Below are 16,591 nucleotides of genomic sequence, written 5' to 3'. Positions count from 1 at the left end.
AGAAGATTTAAAGCAGCTGATTTCTGAGGCTCTGGAAGGGGTACTGGGCCAGTCAGCATCTGAAATTGAGGGAAATATGGACAAAGTTTTTCGTGTAAATTCATGGATTGCAAGACAGAGGAAGTTACCCAGAGATGTGGTGCTCTATTTTACAAAGAGAGTAATTAGAGATGAAGTCATTCAAGCTGCTTATGATACTAATTTGGTAGTGGCTGAGCAAGAAGTTTTGGTTTTAAAAGAGATCCCTCCGAAGATCCTAAGGAGAAGGAAAGATTTTGCATTTCTAGTACAGGAACTTAAGAAACGTGATATTAAGTTCAGATGGGAGATTCCAGTTGGGTTGATGGCGACGTACGAAGGTAAAAGACATTGTTTGGTTACTGTGGCTCAGGCACGTGATTTTTATAGTAATGTGTTAAAAGCAACCCCCCTATCATTTTTGGAAGCTGCAAAAGGATATGGTGTGGGAAAGTTTCAAGATGTTGCAGATAGACAGACAGAGGACAATGGTGTTGGAGGGGATCAAGCTACAGTTTCATTGGTTGCTGCAGGAGGCCAGAAGATGACGCGTGCCGCCCTAAGAAGAGCGAGACGAGAGCGAGAGCAAGACCAGCAGAAAGTTATGGAATCTTCAAAGTGTGCTTACAGTGAAGATGTAGGAGGAGAGCGGTCTAAAGAAGTTTTGGGGGTCATGACAGAGGTGCTCCAAAAGTTTTGGGGCGTTAAGATTGCTGATTAAATTTTTAGATTAGAATGTCAATGGAGTAAAATTATTATAGAGGAGAAAGAAAGTTTTTTTTTTCTTTTTTTAATATTTTACACAATTTAAGATTGATGTTATTTGCTTGCTAGAAAAGTATATTAGGGTTATGGACTTAAAGTATGTGTTGAACTAAGAGTGGGTATGTAAGCTCCTAATTAACAACAAGTTGTCTTAGAGATTGCCTAATTTTTTTTTTTTGTATATACTCTTTTTATCTGAACTTTTATTTGAACTTAAGGATGATTTGGAACTGTGAGACATTTGGCGTGATACATGCAAGAACTATTTTTGATTATAGTTTAGTTTGGTTGGAGATTATTAAGATTAACAGAGATAAGCGCTTTTGGTGCGTAACTGAGAATTTGTTTGGAAATTAGAGAAAGGTGGGAGAATGCAAATAGCAGGTGAAAGTTTTTTTTTTCTTTTCTTTTTTTTTTTGAAATTAATATGAATAAGGACTGGGATTAAGAAAATTTATTTTGAGTAAAGATCTTTTTCTGTTTTCCTCTTTTTCTTTCCTACTTTATTTGTAATATTAATATTGTTTGTACTCATTTTATATGAGCTAGAGAGAGATAGAATTTATAGTTTATTGTTGATAACATAGGGGTGTTTATGTTTGTTTTTTGATTTTATGCCCTGTATTTAGCTCTGGGAAGTCGGGGGGGGGAGGAGGGAGTGGGGGAGAGGGAGAGGGGTGGGGGAGGGGGGGATTAAAGTCAAAATGTATTGTAAAACTTTTTAAATAAAAAAAAAACTAGAGGCACCAAAAAGAAGCACCAAACCCTGTGGCACTCCACATAGAAAGGGCCAAGAATGGGACTTCTCCTCCCTGCACTGAAGTAAGGGGGTAACCCAGCACAATACCATACTGCCCATCCCCAGTCCTCTGATCCAATATGGAAGGATACCATTGTTGAGTGCCGAGAGATCAAATAGGGCTAGGATGGATGCACTAGTACATCCCACTTATGCCAGCGGTCATCTAAAAGTATGACCAATGCATTTTCATTCCATACCCAGGTGTGAAAGCTGATTAAAAAGAATTCAGAGATCATTTAAAAGTGCAGCCACCTTCTTTACCATCTATGCCAAGAAAGGGAGGTGAGATACTGGACAAACATTGTCCAGGGTAGTGGAATTCAGTGAGCTAATTCAGTGGGCTAATGCCTCCTTAAGTAACACCAGCTGCCTGCAATTATTGCAGGTTCGCATCCCACCAGGCTCAAGGTTGACTCAGCCTTCCATCCTTCCGAGGTAGGTAAAATGAGGACCCAGATTGTTGGGGGCAATTAAGCTGACTTTGTAATAATGCCGCTTGGGGTGTGTGTGAAAGCCCTAACAAGCAGGCATATACATAGAATGAAGGCTACTGCTAAGCTTGTAAGCCGCCCTGAGTCTTCGGAGAAGGGCGGGATATAAATGTAATAAAAATAAAAAAATAAATAAATAAATGATTTCTTGAGGATAGGGGAACCAAGGCTTTGTTAAGAGGTAAAAGAACAACACCTTCACTCAAAAAATTAACCACCACCACCACATTCCCCCAAGCCACTTCAACAAACTAGGAGAAGCATGGATCTAAAGAACAGGTGACTGAGTTTACAGTCCCAAGGATCCTGCCCACTTCCTCAGTTCCAATGGGTTCTCAGATAATTGGGCAAGACTTGTCTCCAGGCATCTCCTTTGGATCTGCAAAAAGCCAGCATCCAACTAGGAATTAATTTGAGTGACTTTATCAAACATATACTGCGCAAATTCCTCCTCATGCCCGTATAAGAGGGTTGAGAGGACTAGCCAGTGGCATCGCTGTTTACTGGGATAAGTCCAGTTGTGGGCTCCTTTCATGTCCCTAGCAGGAGCTGGAGCAACACACAACAGCTCACCCTGTCCCATGGCAGCATTCGGGTCTCAAACACAGGCTTGCTGCTTGTCAACCGAGCGCCCTAACCATGTGAGTCACAAAGAGAGGAATGCTTAATCTTACTTCTCTTCATCATGTCTGCTGAGGTCCCTTTTCCTCAGACTGGATTGTGTCATGCAGGCCAATTCACTTTCATGAGGCAAGAGATCTACTGGAAGTGGGAGAGCTAGGTTAAAACTTTAATTGATACAAGATTTAAACTTACATTGCCCAAAGTTTTAGTTTTATAATCCTAATTCATAAATAGGACTTTTCCGGGAAGAGTCCTTTATTCTGCTACTGACAAACATATGAAGCAAAATCTCTCTCTCTTTCTTAACTGTGTCTTTTCTGGACAAACATTTTCCAGGTTTCTTTTCAGAGGTGTAGTGTTCATTGGGGAAAGGAGGTGGTGCTTCTTATAAGAATGCAAATGTCACCGCAGCGACACCAAGTAGTGGGAACTTAAGAAAAACTCAAGATATGCATGGATTTTTTTTCAAACTCTGGAGCTATTATTTTAGGATGAAAAGGAACTTTATAGAAAAAGTTTTTTCTGCAGATCATGAACTATATATTTCCTCATCTCCTGCAGACATACCGGTAAGTTCTGGCTCTGTTTCCAGAATAATTGTGAGGAACGGAATTGTGTGGAACAGGGATGAAGATTGGTTCCTCAAAAACCATACTCACAGCATGTTAAATATTAAAGGTCTCCACTATTTTCTAATTTTTGTTTTCTATTTTTAATACAATGTGGTATACGTAAAATGAAAATGAAATTCTGAACATCTTTACGTAAGAGAGAGATTAAGAGTACATTGCCTATAAAATTGGGTAAATATCTTATAATTAGGCACATAAAATTACACTTAAGCAACACATCAGCAACAAGTAAACATCAATAATGAGTTAAATTATTTTAAATGTGATTCAAACTTATTTTAAGAGTGCTTTTTGGAAAGTGATCTGTATTTGGTCTCAAATATTGAAGTAAAGGCCAGGAGTACCAATTATCAACTTTAGTTGATGGGTCACTTGTGTCCAACTTGAATTGAAATGACTTTTAAACTGTGAAGCATATATTGGTAACCTCCAAGCATGATTACCAAATATACTTGAAGCGGGAGAGCTAGCTCAAAACTTCAATTGATACAGGATTTAAAGAGTCTGGTTGGTGTCTGGAGGAAGTTAGATCAAGTGACATCTGTCTTTAACAGAGTTTATTATCTTGGTGAAATGAAAGAAAGCTAGTTACTATTTTTAAAGCCTACTTAAATGAATCTCTACAGAAAATTAACTTGAACTGAAATTGTGACTATACTCCTGATTTATATGCAATAGCTAATAACCAAATTCAAAGCAGTTTTGATAATTTTATTTCAAGATAGTCTCTTTTTTAAAACCAAAAGTTCAGATAATACAAAATACTCTATGTGTAGTTACCAGGAAAACAACAACAACAACCGCATTCTAGGGTCATTCTTGTTTTTTAATTTATTTTATTTAGTTAGTTCAATTGTAAAAATGAGCCATCCTTCCCCCTTCTCTCTCATTTTGCGCGTATGTGTACATGTGTTCTAGAATCCTGGCGTTCTATAAACTTGATTGCTTGCAGAGCTTCATTACCCAAGTAGGTAACATCTTTAGTTTGTATAAGTGCACTGTTTATATATAGTAGCTTGCCCTGCTACTGTATATAAACAGTGTTGGTGGAAGTGTGGTTCTCTCCTTCGTATTTCCTTGATTAGGGTATTGTTTTCTGTTGCTTGTGTGATATTAATGCCTGCTTAACTAGGCATTGGCTGCTGGAGACATGTGTTCTGGTCTTTTTGCTTCCTTCTTAGCTTTTTTACTGTCTCTTGAGTGGTGTGTAAATAAGGTTAATTTTGATGTGTCGATTGATGGTTGATATCAGGCTATCTATCACTTTGTCCATTTGTCTATGCATAATGTATTGTGGAATAGTAGAATTTGTATATTGTCCCCCCAGTTTCGACAAGGTATTTTCTTGTACCATTTGAAAGTAGAAAAAATGTATATGGCGGGATTTGATTGGTCAAAAAATAATTTCTGCAGAAATAACACAAGTATAAATAAATACGATAACATTTGCTTTCAGTTATTGATGCAATAATGTACAGGATAGAAAATTTATTTATTTATTTATTTATTTATTTTATTACATTTATATACCGCCCTTTCCCGAAGAACTCAGGGCGGTTTACAGGGTGATTAAAAAACAAAGATACAAAAGTTAAAAACAGATTAAAAAAAATGACAATACTGAAATATAGATTTGAACACTACCCTTTTCATGATCTCAAAAAACACTGAAATAATTGGTTCTTTCTATTCTTTTTTTTTTAAAATAATTCTCTGACATTATTTATGAGATCCTCTTCTACAGCAGAGGTCCCCAGTCTTTTGGGCACCAGGGACCGGTTCTATGGAGAGAGGTTTTTCTGCAGACCAGAAGGTGCGTGGTTTTGTGTGTTTCCTACATTCCACGGATGTGACTTTGTTTGTTTGTAAAGCCTGGTTGCTGGCATGCCACGGCCCGGTACTGGTCCACAGACCAGGGAGTGGGGACCCCTGTTCTACAGGATCATCCCTTGCATTGCAGGAACACATTTTAACTACAGATTATATTGCCCTTTCTTAGTAGCATTATTTCTCTCCTAAACAAAATGTAGGCTGCAAGATTATTCATTGCTTTGGGGGAAGAGAAAAGTAAGCATTCAGGGTATGCATTTACCCTTAATGTGGGGTTGATCATCCTTGTCTTTTCATTTAAACATTTAAAGTGGCAACTCAGCTGAAATTAATGGCTTTGCTCCCAATCTCTTTCAAAATGAAGACAAGAATACTTTGGTAATGATGTTGCATTATTCTCAGAGGTATTTGATGGAACATTTTTTTGCGGGGGTGGGTGGGGAATGATGGCCATGTTGCTGAGCATGCCAAGTCAGCAGTGGGCTAATGCCTCCTTAAGTAACACCAGCTGCCTGCAATTAGTGCAGGTTCGCATCCCACCAGGCTCAAGGTTGACTCAGCCTTCCATCCTTCCGAGGTAGGTAAAATGAGGACCCAGATTGTTGGGGGCAATTAAGCTGACTTTGTAATAATGCTGCTTGGGGGGTGTATGAAAGCCCTAATAAGCAGGCATATACATCGAATGAAGGCTACTGCTAAGCTTGTAAGCCGCCCTGAGTCTTCGGAGAAGGGCGGGATATAAATGGAATTAAAATAAAAAATAAAAATAATTCACCTACAAATGTTAAGAAAAATTGGGCTAAATGTTTTAGCACAGTGGTCCCTAACCTGGTACTGGTCCATGGCCTGTTGGAAACCAGGCCGCACAAGGGGTGGGGGAGCATGTGAAGCTTCATTTGCACATGCGTGGTATTAGGTTGCATGCAAAAAAAACCCATCGCCTCCCCTTGCTGACTGAAGATATTGAAATTAAATATGCTAAAGATATAGCCCATAGCCAGAAAGGCTTGGTAATTGTAACTCACACCTTCATCACCACACAAATGGACTACTACAACATGCTCTATATGAAGCTCCCTTTGAAAATGCAACTGATGCTAGAAGCAGACCACAAGCTGGAGAAATCCACTATTATTATTATTATTATTATTATTATTAATTCCATTTATATCCCGCCCTTCTCCGAAGACTCAGGGCGGCTTACAAGCTTAGCAGTAGCCTTCATTCTATGTATATGCCTGCTTATTAGGGCTTTCACCACCCCCCAAGCGGCATTATTGCAAAGTCAGCTTAATTGCCCCCAACAATCTGGGTCCTCATTTTACCTACCTCGGAAGGATGGAAGGCTGAGTCAACCTTGAGCCTGGTGGGATGCGAACCTGCACTAATTGCAGGCAGCTGGTGTTACTTAAGGAGGCATTAGCCCACTGCTCCACCAAGGCTCTTTGCCTCTATTGCAGATCTAATCTCAACTCACTGGAGAAAAGATCCAAAAATGGATAGGATAGTGCCAAGGTTTGGCAGTGCTTCATTGCCTTGGGACCTGCACAGTTTGATATAACTGATGGAAGCATGAATTTTGCACAGCTGGCTCAGGAATTCTGGGAGTTGAAGTCCACGAGTCATAAAAGAGCCAAGGTTGCCTACCCCTGCCCTAGGCACTTGGTGGCAGGATCGGAAGTGAGTCATTAATGTTAGAAAAGTCTCAAATGTTACTAAATTGAAACAGTTTGCAATGGAGGAATGAATAAAATTCCTGTACAGTAATGTGAAAAACTGAAACCAAGTATAAGTAGTGTGGGTTGCAATTATAACTGCTAAAAGCAGTACAAGCATTTATTGCATCTAAGGGGCAATTAATTTTTTTAACACTGATAAATTGGAAGTTGGATAAACTTGTTTATGAGGTAAGCATACATTCTGGTGTTTATAAGTAACAACCCATGAAATAGATAGCATTTAGTAGCAAATATGCAAAAAAATATTTCGTAGAGCACAAATAGATTTTGATAAAGTTTACATGATGTTGGCTAAATATTTTCACCCATCTTTCTTTCTTTCTTTCTTTCTTTCTTTCTTTCTTTCTTTCTTTCTTTCTTTCTTTCTTTCTTTCTTTCTTTCTTTCTTTCTTTCTTTCTTTCTTTCTTTCTTTTTCTTTCTTTCTTTCTTTCTTTCTTCCTTTCTTTCTTCCTTTCTTTCTTTCTTTCACATTATTTTTTAAACATATTGAATTATGGAAGCAATGGAAGCCTGGGTGCCCATAGGCAACTCAATCATGTGTGTCAATGTGAAAGCTGCTAGTGAATCGCCTGGGGGTGGAGGAAGCAAACACTCTGCCCTGAGATAGGAAGATCTTAAAGGATTTTTTTTCCTTTTAATTTTAAGATTAGGGAACTTTGCTTTCAAAGCCCTAGCAGTGGTCTAGCTGAATATTTGTAAACAAAGCCTCCAGTAAATTATTAGATGTCAATCTTTTGAGCCAGTGATAAATGCTACTGTGTGTATATATACATACATGAACAATAAACTTGAGCATAAAGTTGAACAGGCCAGAAATAAAGACTGTAGGAATATTTCTTAAAATAAAAAAAAAACAAGAACAAAACAGAAAACCAGAGCAAATGTAGAATTAATACTGGTTGTAAGTTAAAACTACACTTTAAAACAGACAGATAGAGCTTTAAAAAAGCATCCCATACTATGAGAATCTTTTGGTTAGCCAGAACAATGTCTTTTTACATAAGTGTTAAAAATGCACAATTAAAACAATGCATAATATAAATATTCCACTTTATCCTCCCAACAAGCCTGTAAAAACTGAATGGTAATTTGTTCAAGGCCAGTCAGGATGCTCAATAACTAAAACATAATTTAAATTGAAATCTTTTCTTATACTCAACTACTATAGCATACCAATAATGAAGCAAAAGGTTCTTCTTAAAAGATTAGCAGGTGCTTTCCACCATGTCACTGCCTTTGGGAGAAGTATTTAAATGATAAATTAATGAGCTCCTTCAAGTCTCAATTTATGCTATCATTATTCAAAAAGGGATTTGTAACACATGTGAAATTGGTCCAAGTGCAAAGGTGTGTTTGTATGTCTGCCTATCATTTCTCTATCATTATTCATTGCAGAGTTACCAGTCTAATTTAGACAGTCTGTAGCCACGTTTAGGGCCTATGCTTAGAGTAAACGTTGTGTTCATGAGAGCGGAAGGGACAGATACTTTCCACTTAACGCTTAATGTAATATATGACAGGGATATTTTACATAGATGCTTGTATGTTGCCATAAAAGAGATATCACATTCAATTTTATGAAATGTGGGGGAAAATTCATCTTAAACTTCTTTCCACAGTCCATATTCCAAGGATGTGAATAATTGTGTTACCATCTCAAATAAATTCACAGTATGCCGATGAATTGTTCAGGACGCTGAAAGGATGAGTTTCATCTGTCCTTCTCTCCCTGATGGACAGCAGATCATGTGATCTGTGCTTATTTGAGGATTATATGAACAAAATCCAATTGGATCAGAGCCAAGTTCTTAAAAAAATGATTGACAACATCTTGGGCAGGTATTGATTTTTATCCCTACTACATAGGTCACCATATTGTACTAGCATATCTGGAAATTCTTTAATTTACATTATCAGCTCTACAATATGCTAGCCAATTACTTACATAGGATATAAACTCTATCCTATAAACATTTCAACCTGAAAACAAAATAGGAAAAAAAATATCCCCCGAGTATGAGGGAGGCTGCTTTGCTAGCACAGAACAATTCTCTGAAAGGCTTCCCTTGAGTTTAAGTCAGTCTGTTTGCAACATTTCAATTGTTTTATTTCCCATCTCTTCCCTTTGTTGTTGCTCTAAATTAAACTCTACTGGAAACTGAAGCATTTCATATTATTACAATGCCTGTCAGGAGTTCTTTACTGTGCATGATAAAACGTAAACTCTTTAATTAACTTTTTTTGTAACAGGCACTGGAAACTACTTGAGCATATTAATCAGTACACAATTTCAAAGTTGTTTTTCTTTCCTTTTTTTCTGTTTGCTGCTTCTACTCTTCAGCTTGTTACTGTGTTGAGGCCCATCTTACAATGTAGTCCACTAATGAGTCTTTCTGATGTTTCTCTACTGTAACAGTTTTAAAATGCCAAATAGTTCCCCCATCAAGCCACTCATATAGGCTCTACTTTAAACAAACAAACAAACAAAAACCATTATAAGGTATAGTTAAATTGATTTTGTAACACATTTTTAATAATACTTTGCAAAAATAAACATGAAAGCTAAAATAAACATGAAAGCTAAATCTAGTTTTATTGAGATTGGCTATAACAACAGAATTTTGGAAGCCTACTGTAGTATATACCCCCTTCATAGTGGATTAGGGAGGTGTCTGCCTTAGCAACTTCTGAATATTACTTCATTGCTCTGGAAAAAAAATGTATCAGCCTTTCAGCCTTTGCCTTGGTAATGATTCTTAAATATGAAGGTGAAGGTTTGTTCTCCAAGCTTGTGATGGGGAGGTTACATCTGGTCAGGGTCATTTGGAGGTGAACTGCTGGTGGGAAAAGAGGGGGGCTTGAGGGTCGGTACTGTGTGGCCGATTTGGATTCTGAGGGGTTCATAGACTGGTTGTAGGTCAATGTGTCTGTTGATGAAATGGTTTGAGGAGTGTCAGGCTTCGATGAACTCACAAGCATGGTGGGTGGTAGTGTGATCGACGATTTTTGTGTTGCTCCCATTGAACTGGTGTTGTTTGGTGTCAGTGTGTGTAGAGATTAAGGATTTGGGATCATGGCATTTGATTGCCAGCCGAAATTTGTGGATCCTGGTTTTTAATTGATGTGATATTTGTCCCATGTAGAATTGGTTGCAATGGTTACAGTTGATGTTGTAGATTACATTCTTTCATCCTTCCGTATCTTGTCTTTGGTTCCAGATAATTCCTGACAGAGTTTGGCTGTGAGTTTGTGGGCTATTGCTAATCCCAGGTATTGGAGAATTGGAATTCCGATGATCTTACCTAGTCTGAGTAATGAAACATCTGCAAGAAAACAAGCAGGCTCAGAGCAGCACCAAGGATCCCTGCTTTCATCTCTCTCTCCTCTTTTTTTTTGCTCAGATTTTTATTCCACTTTTTAAATATACAATCAAGGTGGCAAACATAGTAATACTTCTTCTTCCTCCTGTCTTCCCCACACCAATAAATCTGAGAGGTGACTTGGGGTGAGAGAAAGTGACTGACCCAAAGTCACCAGAGTGTTTTCCATGCCTAAAGTGGGGTTAGAATTCACGGTTTCTAGGCCAGCACCTCAACCCTACACAAATCTGGCTAGACTTTCTCTTAGCAGAATAACCTCAAATTGCCAGCCTTTTTCCTTTCTCAGCACTGAGCAAAACCTTAAAAAGCCTCCTAGGTTCATCTACTGACAGCCCATTCAATTTTTTTTAATGAAAACTTCACTCTACAATAAGAAAGCCCCACTTCTTGCCTATTTGTTTACCCAAAGAATATAAACATCACGAAACAGGCACTCAGATTAAAAAAAAAACCCAACAACAACCACAAGCCGCACTGCAATAATTAATGTTAATATCTTGATTTGCAAAGGTTGATAGCAAACATCTAAACTTTCATTAATTCTAATTTCAATCTGGTATAACGAAGATGCTTCCAGTGATGTTATTATTATCTTGTTTCTCAGAGTTTTAATATAGAAGAACTTAATATTCATTTCTACTGTCGTTCTTACACTAAGGGTTGTTTTTTTTTAACTTAACCTATCTCACCAATCAATATATTACAGCCATTCATATGATCATCCCCAGGAGGACTAAGGAGGGCAAATGATGTCATAATAGATAATCCTTGACTTATGACTGGTCACTTAGTGACTGTTCAAAATTACAATGGACCCCACCCCACCTCAAAAAAAAAAAAAGCTACTGACAGCCTGGTTTCAAAGTTACAGCTGCTGCAGGGTTCCTGCAGTAATTTGCCCTTAGGACCAACCATATGGACGCTGCCATGGCCCACCCACGTATTTCTCTCCCATCCTGCCTCACCAGGTCCCAGCAGGGATTGAACCTACTTCCCCCACCTCCACTGGTTGCCTGTTTCTCACCTCACCAAGCCCCACTCCCTCTTCTTCACCTCGCATCACTTTCCTCTGAAACTTCCTGAGGGAGAATGTTAGACCTCTCTGTCCCTTGGCTTCCCTAGGCTGTGTGGCTCTATTCTGGAAGCAGGCACCATTTTCAGAGTGAGGATCCTGAGGGGCAGGAAATGGAGAACAAGGTAACTCAGGTGGTAGGGGAGGCCTGGGGCAGGCCTGTACTAGATCTCCCAGAGTTTCTTCCAGCCCTGAGGCCTCCCATGCTTTGCTTAACAACTCATGCAGTCAATTAATGATTGCCATCAGGGAGACCAAAAATCATTGTCATTAAGTAATCATACGGTTGCCTTGTTTAACAACTATCATGACCTATGACTATAATCGGCAAACTGCATTACTGTCATGGATTGAGGACTATCTGTACATAAATGCTGCAACTTACGTATTTACATCAGTTACATTCAACCATAAGTTGTAATAGGGAGGCATAAAATTGCCAACAGTTTCCTCATTTGGGGGGCAGCATGTGTTGAAAATAGCATAAGAAAGTCCACTGAGTCTCCAAATGATGTTTAAAACTTTAGAAGCAATTCAAAGGTTCTAATTTAAAGGGGTTTCAACTGAATATCATTTGAACTTACCATATTTTCTGGCGTATAAGACGACTGGGCGTATAAGACGACCCCCTACATTTCCTGTTAAATTATAGGGTTTGGGCTATACTCGCCGTATAAGACTACCCCTCTTCCAACGCACACCAAATAAAAATTAAAAAACATCAGATTTGATTTTAATATGGTAATTTTAATTCAAATGCTTATGACTTGCAGGTGCTTAGTAGGAAAACTGTCACTTATAAACCTAAGGCTGTTTGTCATCAAACATGTAAACATAAAACAGTGCAAGTGGATTAAACTATAATAATAATAATAATAATAATAATAATAATAATAATAATAATAATAATAATAATAATAATAATAATAATAATAATAATAATAATTTGGAGGGGACCTTGGAGGTCATCTAGTCCAACCCCCTGCTAAGGCAGGAAACCCTATACCATTTCAGACAAATGGCTGTCCAGTCTCTTCTTAAAAACTTCCAGTGTTGGAGCATTCACCGCTTCTGGAGGCAGGTTGTTCCACTGGTTAATTGTTCTAACTGTCAGGAAGTTTCTCCTTAGTTCTAGGTTGCTTCTCTCCTTGACTAGTTTCCATCCATTGCTTCTTGTCCTGCTTTCAGGTGCTTTGGAGAATAGCTTGGCTCCCTCTGCTTTGTGGCAGCCCCTGAGATATTGGATCACTGCTATCATGTCACCCCTCACCCTTCTCTTCGTTAAACTACACATACCCAATTGCAGCAACCATTCCCTATTTTCCTAATTCACTTTTTCACTTTTCCTAATTCACTCTAAAGCTTTCCCTGCGCAGAGCCTTAAGTAACACCAGCTGCCTGCAATTAGTGCAGGTTTGCATCCCACCAGGCTCAAGGTTGACTCAGCTTTCCATCCTTCCAAGGTAGGTAAAATGAGGACCCAGATTGTTGGGGGCAATAAGCTGACTTTGTAATAATGCTGCTTGGGGAGGTGGTGAAAGCCCTAATAAACAGGCATATACACAGAATGAAGGCTATTGCTAAGCACATTGATTTGTGCTTTAAATTGTAAGCCACCCTGAGTCTTCGGAGAAGGACGGGATATAAATGGGATTTAAAAAAAAAGACCTAATGGGAGATCCGCTCCAGGTTTTCCAGCCAGCCCACCCAGTTCCTGAGTCAAATGTGTCCTTAGAGCTAAGCCGCTGCTCTGGCTGCTGCCTTCCCCGCCTGCCTTTCAAGTTGGGATATACTACAGCTGCTCTTCAACTTTAGAAGGAAAGACGCCCAGACCCCAGCCTGTAAAAAATCACAGACTGCAGCTTCTTCTCCAATTGGTCCCGCTTTCCCTGCACAGACTAAATGGGAGATCCGCTCCAGGTTTTCCAGCCAGCCCTGTCCCTAAATTTTCAGCACCCGGCGTATAAGACGACCCCTGACTTTTGAGAAGATATTCATGGGTTAAAAAGTAGTCTTATACGCCGGGAAATACGGTAAATGTCTTTTCAAACCTTTTTACAGCTCTAACATACAGCCACATAAGAGAAGTATACTCAATCTCTCAAATCTAAAAATCTCTCCACATCCCCCTCCTCTCAAGTCAATCATGTAGCTTCTAATTTATTATCATTTATTCATATCCTCTAATGGTGTTTTGATTCAGGCATCAATCTGTATTTCTTTGACCGCAGCCAAACCTTTACTGCTTTCCTAACAGATTGGAAATACTACTTTACAGTCACACAATGTAACACACATTTAATCAGAAGAAGATTGGATGGCCTGCTGTTATCCAGTAGTTTCAACTGAGTTTAATCCAATGCTGAGAATAGTACATTCTGTACTACTTAATACTACAAGCCTATGCCTGTGGCTGAAATTATGGATTTTCCTTCAGTATGCATCTTTGGGAAAGTAGAAGACAAGCTTTTTTGTGATTATACATGAACGCTTTGCTTTGTATCTATTAACTTCATTATAATTAAAACTGAGTTGAGTAAATTCCCTTTTTCATTTTTCAGAACTAGTTAATGCCCATTTCTATGATAAATAGTCCACTTTCTATTCCTTCACTAACACCCATTGTCTCTTTATAGTGGGATCCTTTCACTCTGATAGAGATTTTCCATATCAAGAAACATCAAATGCTAAAATACTGAATAGTAATAATTGCTGTTTTTCAGATCCAGGGAAACATGCAAAATGGATAATTGTGCATTTTCTTTATGCCTAAAGAAGAATGTGTGTGACCATTTGGAAAATAAAAGGAGTTTCCTTGTGCAGTTAATCATTTAACACTGGAGATGAAAATGTGTCAAAAAAAGAAGAAAAAAAATAACTATGAAGAAACAACTTTTGGAACTTCCACACAAAATGCAAAGATATAAAGATGATTCAGCTATTTTTTCTGAATGCTTTCATTGGCTATCTTGCATTTGTTTTAAGATGAGCTGAAACCTAACTGGGTGGTAATTTTCTGTTCTGTTCAATTTTTACTTCTCCAACAATAAGGAATGAAGGGAAAATGAAATGGACATAAATGGAAGTCTCAGTCACATTCAGTTGCTTCCTTTCCCCTAATCTTTCCTTAGAACTCCTGGAATTATAGCCACATGCTATCTGGAATTGTTTGACTTTTAGCTATAATACTGTATATCTGAAATTATTGGAAGCTTGACATTGAATGTAGACTCATGGGTACTAATTCTCCCTGCGATACTCCAGAGCAAATGTCTTTTTAGGATTTTTGGAGTGAGGAAAGGAATGGCAGTTAAGTATTCCCTAGAATAATACAATGTTGGAGAGCTTTTTTTAAAAAAAAACAATGGAGAAGAGTATAATAATTACAATAAAGACTTTTCTGACAATACTACCATCTTAAAACAGGAATAAAATCTTTTTAAAAAGAAAAAAAGAAAAAGAAAAGAAGACAAAGCTGAGTGCTGATTGACAAAAATAAAATAAAATTGGTGTGTTACAAAATATAGAAAATACTAGGCTTTCTTCCCTCCCTCCCCCCCACAAATGTCATGAAAATGGGAAAAATACTATACATGAAATATATTTGAAGTCAATCAAGTTGGGCTATACAACTCTCTCAGAGGAACACTACGCAAATGTTTGAAGCAGTCCTGAAAATCTGCTTCTCAAAATATTGAAGCACTACATTGTATGGAAGGCTCAACAACTTTAAAGACTTCAAATGTACTGCATGTGTCACCATGCATATTCTAGAATGGAATTTGAGAGGTCCTCAATGCAACTCAGCGGCTTTTGATACCATCGACCATGGTATCCTACTGCGGCGTCTCAGGGGGTTGGGAGTGGGAGGCACTGTTTTGCGGTGGTTCTCCTCCTATCTCCTGGGCCGCTCGCAGTCGGTGTTGACGGGAGGGCAGAGGTCCGCCCCGAGGCCTCTTGTTTGTGGAGTTCCTCAGGGGTCGGTTCTCTCGCCCCTCCTGTTCAACATCTATATGAAGCCGCTGGGCGAGATCATTCGTGGTTTTGGGGTGGGGTATCATCAGTATGCTGATGATACCCAACTTTTTTTCTCCACCCCAAACCAACCCAGCGATGCCCTCGCCGTGATGTCCCGTTGCCTGGAAGCGGTCCGGGTCTGGATGGGGAGAAACAGACTTCGTCTCAATCCTGCCAAGACTGAGTGGCTGTGCATACCGGCATCTCGGGTTAACCAGACTATTCCATCTCTAACGATGGGGGGTGAGGTGTTACCCCCCCGTTGATAGGGCTCGCAACTTGGGCGTCCTTCTGGATTCGCAGCTCACTTTTGAAGACCATATAGGAGCCGTGACCAGGGGGGCTTTTGCCCAGGTTCGCCTGGTGCGCCAGTTGCGACCCTACCTGGACCGAGATGCCCTACGCACAGTCACTCATGTGCTTGTGACCTCCCGTTTAGACTACTGCAACGCTTTCTACATGGGGCTGCCCTTGAGGACCACCCGGAGGCTTCAGCTGGTGCAGAATGCAGCTGCGCGAGTTGTGATGGGGGTCTCCCGATACTCCCATGTAACACCTCTACTCTGCGAGCTGCATTGGCTTCCAGTTGCCCTTCGGGTGAGATTCAAGGTGCTGGTGATGACCTATAAAGCCCTAAATGGTGAGGGTCTGGGATGTTTGAGGGAACACCTGCTGCCAGCATCAAGTTCCCTTCGTCCAGTGCTCTCCCACAGGGAGGGTCTCCTCAGGGTGCCGCCGGTTAAAGACTGCCAGCGGGTAACACCCAGGGGCGCGCCTGCCCTGTGGAACCAGCTGCCTGCGGAGCTTAGGACTGCCCCCAACCTCCGTTCATTCCGCCGGGACCTGAAGACCTGGCTCTTCGAGCTCTCTGGCCCAGGCTGAGAATTTTTTAATTTTATTTTAACTGGGTTTTAATTTTCTCAGGGTTCTATTTAATCTTTTTTAATTTGTTTTAACGTTTGTATTGACTTTCTTTTAAATGCCCTGTAAACCGCCCTGAGTCCTTCGGGAAAGGGCGGTATATAAATCTAAATAAATAAATAAATAAATAAATAAATAAACTGCACAAAAGATTTGGAAGAGAACATCATCTTCAAAATGTGTTCTGGTTACTTCATGAAGTGACTCTCCAAATGATTCACATAGCCCTTCTGTCAAGAGATAAAAATTACTAATGTATCAAGTTCAGAAGTGGAAAACATTTATATAGCTATAGCACT

General features: G+C 39.3%; 1 long non-coding RNA gene across 1 annotated transcript in view; it reads left to right on the top strand.

The window, feature by feature from the left end:
- Nucleotides 1–15,155, top strand: part of LOC308664992 — a 58,678-nt gene extending 43,523 nt beyond the window's left edge. Inside the window, exon 5 of the long non-coding RNA XR_014025795.1 lies at nt 14,078–15,155. This is a non-coding gene — a long non-coding RNA (uncharacterized lncRNA). The remainder of the gene's footprint in view (nt 1–14,077) is intronic.
- The last annotated feature ends 1,436 nt before the right edge of the window (nt 15,156–16,591 follow it).

Source organism: Vipera berus (assembly GCF_964194415.1).
Source record: "Vipera berus genome assembly, chromosome: 3".
Classification (NCBI taxonomy): domain Eukaryota; kingdom Metazoa; phylum Chordata; class Lepidosauria; order Squamata; family Viperidae; genus Vipera; species Vipera berus.
The sequence above is the reverse complement of the archived record's forward strand: the minus strand, read 5'-3'. Positions and strand labels throughout refer to the sequence as shown.